Here is a 14,009-nt window from a genome sequence, read left to right on the forward strand (position 1 = left end):
TCATTTTAATCCGATGTTGACCAAATTAGTTTTAACTTAAGAAACTCCAAATTTTTAAATAATGACATGAAACTCACCCAATAGCTTCAGGAACTAAACCAAATCTTCAACTAAACTAAATATCACCATTCATACCTAGTGGAATCATCAATACTCAAAATGACCTTTCTAACCTCAAATGTTGACTAAAGTGAAACTTTAGCTTTAACTTTTCCCGCATCTCGTCTAATGACTCAAAATCAAACCAAAAGCTTTGGGACGCAAACCAACAGTCCATATAGACCAAAAACAATATTCTAGAGCTAACAAAACTCTTGAAATTCTATTCCGAGCTTTCTAACACCAAATATTGACTTTGGTCAACTATCTTATGCTTTCAACTTTCAAAACACCAAATTCAAAACTCATCTAAATAACCCAAGACTTGAGCCAATAGTCCTACTAACTTAAAAGTCACGTTACGAAGTTGATAGAATTGACAGAATTCCAATTCGAGCATTAAAACTCTGAATGTTGAACAAAGTTAAACTTTAGCCTAAATTCACTTAAACTTTCAACTCAACTGCTGAACTCCACATATCGACTACGAAATTGAAAACGACAACAGTCCTAAAATAAATTTTGTATTTCGGAGTTGATGGAACTGACAAAATTCTATTCCGGGACTTGTAGCTCAGGTCATTACCAAAAATCACTTTTAACAACTTAAAGTCTCCAAAATTTAAAAACTTCCAAGAATCACAACTTTTCGATAAAATTTCAAAATAAACATCGCAAACTAATCAAACATGACTCGGAGCAACTATTGAGAGGGGTAAAATAGTAATTTTTCAAAATAAAAATGACCTTCAGGGTCATTACACGAGGAGTGTCAACAATATTTTGAGGCGCAAATGGAATGCGGTGATAAATTTATTTTTTGTTGTTTTTAAAGTATATTTGCTACAGAACATGTTTTTTATTATTATCAGTGCAATGATATTTATATATACTTTATGCTATCATGTTTTCATGTTGTAGTGATTTTTCTTAAAATATATAAATAAAGATAGCAACTCTCATAAAAAATAACAATGTCATATTTAGATATGAAACTCACGCTATCACACACTTGATAGTTCGTGTATGAAATTTTAAGATAATTTAGATGTGTTTTGACTCTTAACTCTATAAAGATTTCAATTTTTTGAAGCTCGAAAATTGCATAGTAAAGTCAATTGGAGCATTAGGGAGACTTCTAGACCAACGCGACGCAGCTGCGACACTAGAACCAAAGCTCGATAGGTGGATACATTGGCACACTGACTTGTTAAGTAGTAAGACCTTTTGTTCGGGGCAATTTTGTCTTTTCCTTAATTTATGTTGTAATATTTTGAGAAAATGAGATTTTTTGTCCTTTTATAATTCAAATAGAAAAAAGTAGCCTTTTCAAATTTCTTATGTGGAAAGTCATTTCTCCTTGTAATTTCTATCTCGCTATTTATTACTATAAGTAGTAAAGTCAATTGGAGCATTAGGGAGACTTCTAGACCAACGCGACGCAGCTGCGACACTAGAACCAAAGCTCGATAGGTGGATACATTGGCATACTGACTTGTTAAGTAGTAAGACCTTTTGTTCGGGGCAATTTTGTCTTTTCCTCAATTTATGTTGTAATATTTCGAGAAAATGAGATTTTTTGTCCTTTTATAATTCAAATAGAAGAAAGTAGCCTTTTCAAATTTCTTACGTGGAAAGTCATTTCTCATTGTAATTTCTATCTCGCTATTTATTACTATAAGTATTACCTCGCTTGTATGGATTAAAGTCTTTTGACCGCTTACAAAATGAAAATAAGAAAATTATATTTCTAGAAATTTTACGTGTAAAATAAAAATCTCTTTTAATAAATATAAAACCAAAAATAAATAAATTAAGTGGCCTAAAGAACTAATTCTCCTATTTGTGTGTATCGCTAATATTATATTATTTGACAGTCTCAACCTTCTAACTAGCGGGGGCATGACACATTTTTTCTGGTAGAATTCAAAAATGAATTTCATATATGGAGTTTAATGTCACAGACTTAGACTTCAACTAAAACTTTCATGTGACGCTCGACAACTTACTCACGACTCTTTCACGATCTTGTAAGCTCAAGTAAACATTTTCAAACTAGATCGCTTAGGAAACACTAAGTTGAAGAAAGACATAAGAGAGAGTTTTTAAGAAGATTTGTATATTGCTTGGAAGATTGGTTGCTTTGCTTGATGGTTGTACAAATGAATGCCCCACTCACTTATATATTACTCACTAGGGATTAAAGTGTAAATAATAATTATTATACAAGTCATACTATTGTAATGACCTTGAGGGTGATTTTCGAAAATTTATACAAAACACGGTGAACAGTAACACGGTGAACAGTAACTTTTTGGGCAGAAAATGCCCCTTTCTTCCCATTTCAATATTTTCAACATTTGTTTGAGTTCTTGAACTCCTTGAGGTGATTTGAGAAGAGATTTTTAAGGCAAAGTGTTGGGTAAGTGATTTTTAACCTAAAAACTTTCCTTTTCATTAAGTTTTTGATAATTTTAACCCCTCAAGTTTAGTTTCAAACCCCAAAAATCTTTGTTTCTTTTCTAATTCGAATTTAAGAAAAATGGTGATTTCTAACTCGTTTTGAGCTCTATTTTTATGGGTTTTTCAACCACAAGTTCCTTATTACAAGTAGAATGTGATTGTCCAATAAATTTCCATATTTGATCTTTTTCGGAAATAATTAATTTTTGGACCATTTTACCCCCGGTTCCGAAACCTATCAATATGGGTGTCATTGGACTCCTTGTTATATGTATGTTTTATTTTTGATAGTGGGTTATCAGTCCGGGCATTGAATTTGAGAATTGCTTGTTCGGTGGAGGTGTTTGAGTGCGGTTTTGGCAATTGAGGTAGATTTGACTATCCTTCTTTGAGACTGAGATGGGGTAATTAGTCATTCATATGTTATAAACTTCGGGATGGGGTTTTAGTATGAGTTGAGAATGTTATATATATATTATGATGCCGTGTGAGGGCTTATTTATTAATGTGTTGCCGTATGGGGGTTTATTTGTATTACATAGCCCGTGTGGAGGCCTTATTTGTTATCTTAATTATTTTGAGAGCATGTGATTAATGATTTGCCTAAGAGAGAGGCTTGAGTATATTATTTGACTTGTGATGCCCGCCTGAGGGGTTGAGTTGGGGGTTTTGAGTATGCTTGAGTATTGAAATATCATTGAGAAATGGGTGAATATTTAAATGGAAGTATTTCCTTCCCATTACTATTTATTGAGGGTGAATATCATGTGTAGGTTAAGTTTTGAGAACTTTGAACCTTCTACCACATGTGAGTTGAATATTACTTCCATGTCATATGTGTTTTGATGCATTCATCCTCATTCATCATAGAAGTTGAGAAATATGGAAATTCTTTTTGAGAAAGAAAATGAAACACCTTTAAACCTTTGTATCTTGAGTCCCTGTCCGAGGCAGTATTACGGCAGGATAGTGGATGTTGTGATTGAGGTATATGGTCTGCAAGACATCCATGGATCCTGCTTGGTAGCACAGCTCGGCAGGTATATACGACAGGCTATGTGACAGTCTTGATTCCACCGTACCACCATATCATTGCATCATCATATTGCATTGCATTGCATTGATATCTGTGCTGCTTGAATTATTTGATTAATTGTGATTATGAGCTGTTATTACGGGTCTACTTTACTCGCGCCAATATATATATAAACTGGCGGCACCAATGCCAAAGTGGAACTTTTCTGTATGCAGGTGGAAGCGTTTCTTAGTTTATTTCATAGGTTTGATTAATTCCTTATACTCAGTCAGCTAAAACCTACTGAGTACATGTGAATTGTACTCACCCCTACTTCTGTATCTCTTTTGATGCAGATACTAGTCGGGGTACCTCACATGACAATTGATATTCTAGCGGATTATGTATTCTCAGATTAGTGGTGAGGTCCCAGAATTCGGATCGTCACTAGTCTATCCTTATTTTTCAGTCTTTTGTATCATTCAGAGACTTATATTGTATCTTCAGATTCAAACCATGTATTAGATGCTCTTTATACTTATGACACCAGGTTTTGGGATAATTTTCTCTTTATTGTTTTTCTTTTTATTTAAATTGTGGCATCTCTTTCCCCTTTGGGAGTCTGGTATGAGTTTTATTTTTAGGATTACACATCATATTGGGTTTTGAGATGTGTGCCATCATGACCTCGATTTTTGGGTCATGACAACTATATTTACAAGTTAATCCCTCTTCTAGAATTCTCTACATATCTAGAGTATTCTAAGTTTTCTCAAAAATTCTCTATAACATTCTAGAGTCTTCCGTTAACCTCTTTATGATGCTAGATTCTTTCCCCTTTAAGACTATCAAGTGGAGGGTCATGAAAATCTCCCCCACCTGATGTAGCAACGACTGCGGTGCACTGTTGCAAGAACTCTTAGATTTTGTCTTTAAATTGCTACAAATCTTCATACCGATCCCATGTGGCCTCCACATGAGATTATCCCTTCTAGTGGATGCGGAACATGGCAGTGGCATGTTGTCTCTATTTTTGGCTTGGCTTGGTAGTTAATAATGGCCTCATGTCTCGGTCATGAGAGGCGGTGATTATAATTGGTGCCCGACTCGATTGATCTCGGCTAAGATCATCCTTATTCTCATGGTATGACTTGAGGACACTAGCATAAAATACGGGATGAACCTTGAGATGCGATGGTAGTTCCAACTTGTATGAGATCTTGCCTACCTTGGCAATGATCCTGAACGAACCCCTCATACTTTCATACCAAATTCCGGTGTATGCTTCGCAATTCCTTGAATTGTCTTGGATTGAACTTAACCAAGATCATGTCTCCAACTTTGTAGTTCGTGGGACGATGCTTGCGGTCGGTAAATTTCTTTATCTTCTTTGATGCCTTGTCCAAGTAGGACTTGATAGTGTCAAGCTTCTCCTGAAATCCTTTGGACATGTGAAAGCCCCCGAAATCTTACCCTCAAATAAAACCAGTAGTGAATGTGGAGTTTGTGGCTATTTGCTAACTCAAATGGTCTCTTCTCGATAGCCCCGCTGTGCTCCAAGTTATATGAGAATTGAGCTATATCCAGTAGCCTCGCCCAATCGTTTTGGTGAGAGCTCACAAAGTGCCTCAGATAATACTTCAACAAAGCATTGACTCACTCCATTTGGCCATTCGTCTGCCGGTGGAAACTAGTGGAGAAGTGCAACTCCATGCCAAGAATCTCGAATAACTCTCTCTCCAAAAGTTTCCTGTGAAGCGTGAGTCTCTATCTCTAATGATATGCCTCGGCAACCCCCAATATTTCACCACATTTTTGAAAAATAGCTTGGCAGCCTCCTTAGCAGTGCAACCTTGTGTGACGGGCATGAAACTGCCATATTTAGAAAATATGTTCACCATGATCATAATCATCCCATACCCATTAGACTTCGACAAGAAATTATAAAATCCATAGTCACACTCTCCCATGGATGCTCCGCTACGAGTAGTGGGAACGGTATGAAGACTTATGTCAGTTTAAAGACAAAATTTGAGAGTTCTTTCAGCAGCAAATGCGCTGCGGTCGTCGCTACATCAGGTGGAGGAGAGTGTCATGACCAACCACTTAATCATCTTAAAGGGGAAAGAATCTAGAGTCATGGAGAGGTTAATGGAAGACTCTAGAATGTCATAGAGAATTCTTGAGAAGACTTAGAATACTCTAGATATGCAGAGAATTCTAAAAGAAGGAGAATATAAAAGGACTTGTACAATAATATTATTTGCACTTTAGCCTCTAGTGAGTTGTATAAATACGAGGGGCATTCATTTGTACAACCATCAAGTAAAGCAAGCAATCTCCCAAGCAATATACAAGCTTTCTTAAAAACTCTCTCTTTGAAAATACTTACAAGATCGTAAAAAAGTTGTGAGAAAGTTGTCGAGTGTTGCACGAAAGTTTTAGTTGAAGTTTAAGTTTGTTACATTAAACTATAAATACTAATTACGGTTTTCAATGACGTGATAATTAAGGGGTTGTTATTATTAATTTTTGATTACTCTTTTTTCCCTTTGAACATCTATAATAAATCTTTAGTAAAACTTTTGAAATTTTAATTATTTTCAATGAAATTTTAGTTTTACTTCGAGGGGCTTGAAGGTATTTTGCAGTTCAAAATTTATCTAAAAATGACTATTTAAAAGAGTACATATTATAATTAATATTAATAAAATGCATTTTTATATTTAAAAAATATATACAGTAATTTAATATAAATCTAATCATTGATTTAAGCTCAAGTAGGTTTATTATCTCATTCAAAATGTGAAAGGGGTATTATTTCTTAAATCCAAAATGTTAAAGGGTAAAGTAGGGTTAGAAAAAAAAATGTTATTAATGACTAATGAGAATTACAAGTCCCAGTTATGAAATAGTTTTTGATGCATAGAAAGATCCATATCTATCTAAGGTCATTAAACATGAAAATCAAATCAATATTCATTGTAAAAATCTTGAATTCTGATCACTTCTAAAGTTTATTATTGATATTTTAAATGACAAGTGAGTCGATTCACAAAGAAAAGAAAACGAAAAAAATTAATGTCCACTAGACCATCAAAATATTAGGTTTTCAAAATTTGAAATATGGGCAAAGTGCATAAATATACTATTTCAAGACCATTATTTAATGATAGTTAGAAGTTTTAATATTTTGCAAGTTTGATCATATTTTCAAATTAATTTTGGGCCTGAGAATCTTTCAAGTTCAAATATATACATCAAAAGTTAGCTGGCAAAAATCTAAAGAAGTGCAAATTGTGTATGATTGAACTTCATGCACTTTCATCAGGTCATATACGACTGAATTTTAAATATTTGTACCTAAAGTTTAAGCCATATTTAATTGAGTTTTAGGTATTTGTGCATTAAGTTATAATTATGTATAACTAAACTTAGTATTTTTACATGAAGTCTTGATATTTCATTTCCCTCAAATATTCTTCTTTATCTAATATGAAATATCGAAGACTTTGACAATATGCCAACAAAATGAGAGTAGTTTATATAGTCAATCTTCATCCTTATGTATTTTTATACTTTCAAACAACATGTCCATCAGTTCAGTTGGTCATTTCTTTTTTACCCACACCTTCATAGAAAGGTAACAATCATCATGCCCCTTATGCCATGGGCGACACACATGCTACAATGAATGGGACAAAGAATCGCGATCTAGCGAGGGTGAGATATCCCCCCAAACCTATCTTCAATTAGGATTGCAGGCTGTAATTCACCTGCATGAAGCCGAAATCGCTATTAATCGTCGGTCAGCCATATATACATTGGTGAATTTATTTTCAAGTCTTGTACACACCGCCGTCACAGCTGATTTGCTCGCGAATATGTCTGAACATTAATTGCAAAACAACTACCTACCGAGGCTATAAATGTTCATTCTAAAATTACATCCACCTTAAAGAATGATGTAGTTGGGAAGCCCAACGTTAGAATTCGAGTGAAGAATGACAACTTCATATTCGGCCCAAGCTAAATTTTATTTGGTTGCTTCTAGTTCTATGAATTCTAGAATTATTTTGTAAGTTTATGTGACGAGGAGCCACCTTCCTCCTTTTTCCTTAAGAAAAAAAAAAGAACACTTATAATTTTAACTCTTGATGTAAAACTTTCTGGTGATATATGATTATTTATGTCGCATTGTGATATTGTTTGTGAGCAACACAGTAACTAAAAGAAACATATGTTGGCACCTTACAAAAAAAAAAGGATTTAAAATTCCAAAAGAGAACTAAAAGAAAGATGTGTTGGCACAATATTTAACTGGCTAGAAATATAATTTTTTTAACAAGTGACTGCTCCTTAAATGATGTCGTGTAAATAGCTTATCCGTGAAATTATTTCTTAAAATAGTTGTTTGAAAATATTTCTATTGAAATAACAATTTTCACCTTCAAATATTTAACTTTCATATAATCAGACGTTTACATCTAACTAAACAATTAATTTTATAAATCAACAAATTAAAGTGAAAATACATATCACTTAACTATAATTAAGCATTAAAAATTATATATACAACACATATATCTTATATTTATTGATTTGATACACATTTCCCACATATCTGATGCAGATAAATTTTACCGTCCATAAAATTTTAGTCAACTTTCAAATACGTGCTCTTTTCAGTTTTAATTCAAAATACGTTTTTCAACATCAACCAAATATTACCCAAATGCTTAGTTTTTTTGTTTTTGTTTTAAACGCATCTAATAAAGGATTGCAATAGTTTATATAGAAAAATTCCTTTAAGTGAAAAAAGAGGCTATTTTGTCTAAAAGTAAAAGGTTTAAAAATGCAAGCTATTTGGCATAAAAAAATAACTGATAAATTTCTTTTCTTTTATTTTCAACTTTCACTCCTAAAACGTTTTCACTTTTCCCCCCTCTATAATTTCAATTTAAGTCAACAAGATCTGAAATTGCTACAACAACATTACGAAAAATATCACCATTTTTAATTTTTGGAAATATGGGGTCATTATAGTCGAATGTTAAATTGTTAATGCATATATCTACCAAATTTTTTTTGAACAAAATATATCTAGCACATATGCTACGTTTGGATATAAAAAATGTAAAATTTGAATTTTTTTCAAGTATTTGAAAAAAAGTGTAAAAATAGTATTTTTAAATTGAAAATGTGTTTGGACATTAATACAACTTGAAAAATATAAATTTTTTGTGATTGACTTAACTAGTTGGTGTTTGATCATAAGATTTGATAGCCTGATTTCAAGTTTTGATCTCAAATCAAAATTTGTTTATGAAGTTCAACAATTTCTATATTCATCCCTCCCTTATCAGTTTTAAAAATATTGAAGTCCAGTGTTAAAAAGAAGTAAAAGTTACATATTTGTGATCAGTTAGCCAACAATAATTATATTCACTAGTTAAATACATCAATATATATATATATATGTGTGTTATATTGACTATATTTAAATGAATGGCTATTTATGTTATATTCTTACAAAAAAAATGCTTAAAAATATTACTTATTGTTTTTCTTTACTAGTTAAGTAGTTATCGTGGAACAGTGCAATACTTTGTGAGAAAAGTCCTTTAAGTTAAGAAAAGAAAAGAAAAGGGTATCCCAGTGTAATTTATCGAAAGTAAAAGGTGAAAAAGTGAAATAATTGGATGAAATTCTTTTAAGTCAACAAGATCTAAAAACGTCAATAACAATATTATTGTGACAAATTTCAAATTTTTGAAAATATAAGGGGGTCCATTGGCGCGGACCGCACTTCTCGTAAGGATGTTGACCAAAGAGGGAGAAAAAAAGGAATAAAACAATAAACAAAGTTTGTCAGTCGAAAAATATTAATAGTTCAATTAATTAATTATTTAATTTTTTATTTCTTTAGTGGGGATTTGATTTTTATTTCTCTATTTTCGATCTATTTTATTATTTTTTAAAGTCTGTCTGTCAGGCTAGGCTAGCCGTTAATTAAATAAACAAAGTAATCCTTCGAATTCCTTTCTTCAGTGAAGGTTTGTTAGCTATTGGAGTTTGTATTAAAAGAGAATAGAATATACTATAAATTATAATAATACTACTAATAATACTTTACTATATAATTTAAGCAGTAAGACCACACTATATTCTAGACTTAAAGCACGACTAGGGTTTTGACCATATCACTTGTTTACCCCTAGTCTTCTTTTTTTAAACATACGGTTAAATTAAGAGCGTCAGAATTCTATATTTTATAAAAAAAATATAAATAATATATCTAATTTAATTTTATAAATGGAGTTTAGGTAGAATAAAATGTTTGCAAATTTTATTTTTATTCTTGTGAGGTATAAATTAATTTAAAATTATTTTTGATAAATTTTTGATATAAAATAAAGTTATTCAGATTAAGATTGTAAGAAAAAAAAAGAAACCATTGTTTTATAAAATACGATAATGTGCTTATATATTTCATATCGATCTACATATTGTCTCAATTTCTAAGCTCTTGAGAGTTTTTATTATTATTGAAACTCATGTGTATGATATGATTTTATATTTGAAAAAGATCGATAAGATTTATATTGGATTGGACCAATGAGAATATAGCGTGTGGCCAATAAATATCATTGGATAATTTGATTGATCATAGGTTATAACTTATATGTGGAGGTTGCATTGGCTTCTATTTTTTTTTTCTATAATTTTTTTTATGTCATTATAAAGTCACGGGGAAGAAGGTAGGAAACATGGGCATGGACAGTTATATCAGGATAAAATAACTCGTAAAGATGACCGAATTGGTTGAACATGTAATCTCCAGATAAGAAGTTTCATGTTTAAAATCTCAAGTATTCTCGATCGAATTTGTTGCATGAAGCTTATTTAGTGCGATTTACCTTTTATGTGTGATTTATTGGCTATTACATTGAAGTGAAATTTACTCTGTGCATCTAAAAAGTAACAGTTATGAATTTCCTCATAGAGGAATTAAAATTATGCTGAATCGTAGCAGTTTTTTGAGTTTAAAATAAAAATTGTTTTGGTCTTAAGTGATATTATAAAAGTATTTTTATAATTTATCGGAGTTCAGGCTGAATTATATTTGTTTGAATTATAATTTTATGATCATGAATTTCAATCAAGCTTGGATATATATCTTACTTATCTTATTTTATTTTTATACTTGTGAGTTATGATGATTTATCTAATATTCATGTCTTGGCTGCCATTAAAACTTAATTGTGGTTTAGTTAAATAAATGTTCCTTTTTTATGTTATATTTAAATTTTATTCATTAGTTTTGTAAATATAATCCTTTAGACAAATAAAATATTAGGCAATGGAATATATATATATATATATATATATATATATATATATATATATATATATATATATATATATATCTTTTGACATATTTGAACCACTCTTTGTGAATGTCTTGGAAGCTTTTACTATGTTGATGAGATTCAAATATATATAGAGAGAAAATGGAGTAATTCTTTTTTGGGAAATTAATTGCCCTTAGGCCCAGACTCTGGCATTGAAAACAACATGTGATGTGAAGATGAGACCTACCCCTTGTGAAAACAAAAATAACAACATTCAAGACAAATTCCACATATTTCCTACTTTTCAGTGGTGGAGTCGAATTTTTATTAATAGAGTTCAAGATATAAAATATAAATACATGAAAAAGATTTAAAAAGGGATTCAATACCTGCTATATATATCTAAAAATAATTTTAATTATATATAAATACTATAACTTTTAATCGAATGAACCTCCTGACCCTACCTAATGCCGCCTCAACAGTATGGTCGTCTTTTTAAAGGTTGCTTTCTTCTTCTTTTTTAAATCTCCTGTATTTTTATTACTATTATACTTCCCTTTTGTTAAACAACAAATAATACAATATATACTTGATTAATTTCTTTTTAGGATTCTATAAAGTGCAATTTTTTTGGTAGAAATGTCACCAAGAACCCCACTTATAGGACCTCTATTTAAGTTTTTTTCAACGCTTCTAAATTATTTAATATTTACCATAACTTAAAAAAGGGACAAATGCTTCTTCTTCTTATTTTCCTCCGTTTCCTTAAACTTTAAGATAATGAGCCCGTTTGAATGAGCTTTAAAAAAGTAATTTTTATGAATAAAGTGATTTTAGAATTTTGAAGTGCTGAAAGTTATTTTTATAAATAAGCAGTTGAGTGTTTGAATAAAAGTGCTTAAATGAGTAAAATGATGTGAAATTTAAGGTTAAAAGAATAAAAAGGGTAGTTTGAGAATTTAGTTAAAATATAAGGGATATAAAAGTAATTTTCATGGTCAAAGAAAATGACTTTAAGCACTTAGAAAAAAAAAGTTAGGAATCCTAATTTTTCATTTTTGATTGACTTTAAGAACTTTATGGTTTAAAGTTAGCATTAAGCAAACACGTCCAAAAGCTAAAAAAGGGTTTTAAGTTGGTTTTGACCAACTTAAAGCCCATCCAAACAGGCTCAATGTATATTGAAATTTTATTTTTCAGTTCAACTTGTTAGTTTAAAACTTCAGGACATTGTTTGAAGTTCAATATTTTGGCTCAAAACTTCAGGAAATTGTATTCTTAAGTTCAAATTTGACTTTTAATTATCGTGGTTCCAACTTCAAATTAATAGAAAAGAATAAACAAAATAAGAAAACAACAATAGTATTAGTGGCCAATTTAATATAGTTTTTCTTGTGATTAAAATAATGCATATGTAAATTTAATATTTCATAGTTCAAATTTAGGATTCTGTGTCCTTAAATTTGAATTGTGCAATTCAATTTTCAATTGGTACTCTTGCAAGGATAAGGCGACGTAGAACGACTTTTCTTTAAATTTTGGCTAAATCTTAAAGAAAGGTCCATAATGGCTATCCTTGCATTTCGCTACATCATTAAATAGTGCAACCCAAAGTCTCCTAATAAGGGCTTTCTTTCATTTATGTCTCTTGTGCCAAATTTACTTATCGTGCTAGCTCAAATATACAAAATTTATACACCGATGATGTATAATATATATATATATACCAAATTTGTATATTTATTGACTATTTTATAAACTAGATGAAGGCTGGTAGTTGAGCGGGTTGGATCAAATTTGAGCGAGTCATAATAGATCAAGATAACAAACGGGTCAAGATCCAATCCAATCCAAATTTGCTTGGGTCAAAACGGATCAAGTAATAGGCTATAGAACGGGTCAAGACCCAAGCTAACCCAAACCCATTTTTTACTAAGTTTAATTATTTATTTTGTTCTTTTAAAATATTTTAGTAAAACCTAATAAAATTATTTTTTTCTTTATTATGGCTATATATAACATATCTAGGGGTGTACATGAATCGGGTTGGTTTGGATTTTTTATAAACCAAACCAAACCATTTGGGTCGGGTTATTAAATCTATAAACCAAACCAAACCAATAAAGTCGGGTTTTTCGATATTAATTTTTCTCGGGTTTTTCGGGTTTTTTCGTTTTTTTTGGATTTTTTCGGGTTTCTCGGGTTTTCATAGTATCTAATAAAAACAAAGAGCGGTGCTTCTTAAAAAAGAATTCTAGTACAAAATATCAACATATAAGATGGAGGCAGAACACTGTTTGAAGTTTTAACTTTATAATATAACTTTATAAGATGAGCTTTTTTTGTATATTAATTAGATGGGTTTCTCAAGTCCAAAACTAAATGTAAGAAAGAAAAAACAATTATGAAAAATTTTAAAAAAATATTTATAAATTACATTTTAATAAATATTTTTATGTATAACATAATTTAAGAGTAGTATATCTATAATCGGGTCGGTTTGGATTCGGTTTGACTTTTTTTAGTTAAAACCAAACCAACCCTATAATGGTCGGGTTTTTTTTTCCAAACACCAAACCAAGTCAAACCAAACCACTAGTCGGGTTTTTTTTTTCGGTTTGGTTTGGTTTGTCGGTTTGGTGCGGTTTATCGGTTTGCCCTGTACAGCCCTAATTACATATCAAATTAGAAAAAAAAATTATTTTGACAAAACTTCTCATTGATCAATTTCGGTTACATATCAACTCAACTTTTAATGGATTGAAATGAGTTAGGTTGAAATAGTTGAGCTAATAAACGAGCGGGTTAATAATTCGCCAAAACTTAAATAGGTTGGGCAAATTTGGCAGATTGAGTTTATTTTGCCATCTCTAAACTAAATCATCTAAAGATATTGAATTGTAAATGTCTCTCTTAATAATCCATACAAGATCAAACTCGGATTATAGTGACATTTACTGAGCCATTTAGTTTCACTCAAATTTCATCCCTATCATTGATAAATTACAGATTAAGATTTTCAAATTCAACGAAAAAATTATTTTTTATCGTGCCAAAGTTTTTCACAAAGCGGT

This window comes from Solanum dulcamara, chromosome 8, assembly GCF_947179165.1.
Source record: "Solanum dulcamara chromosome 8, daSolDulc1.2, whole genome shotgun sequence".
In the NCBI taxonomy this organism is placed as follows: Eukaryota; Viridiplantae; Streptophyta; class Magnoliopsida; order Solanales; family Solanaceae; genus Solanum; species Solanum dulcamara.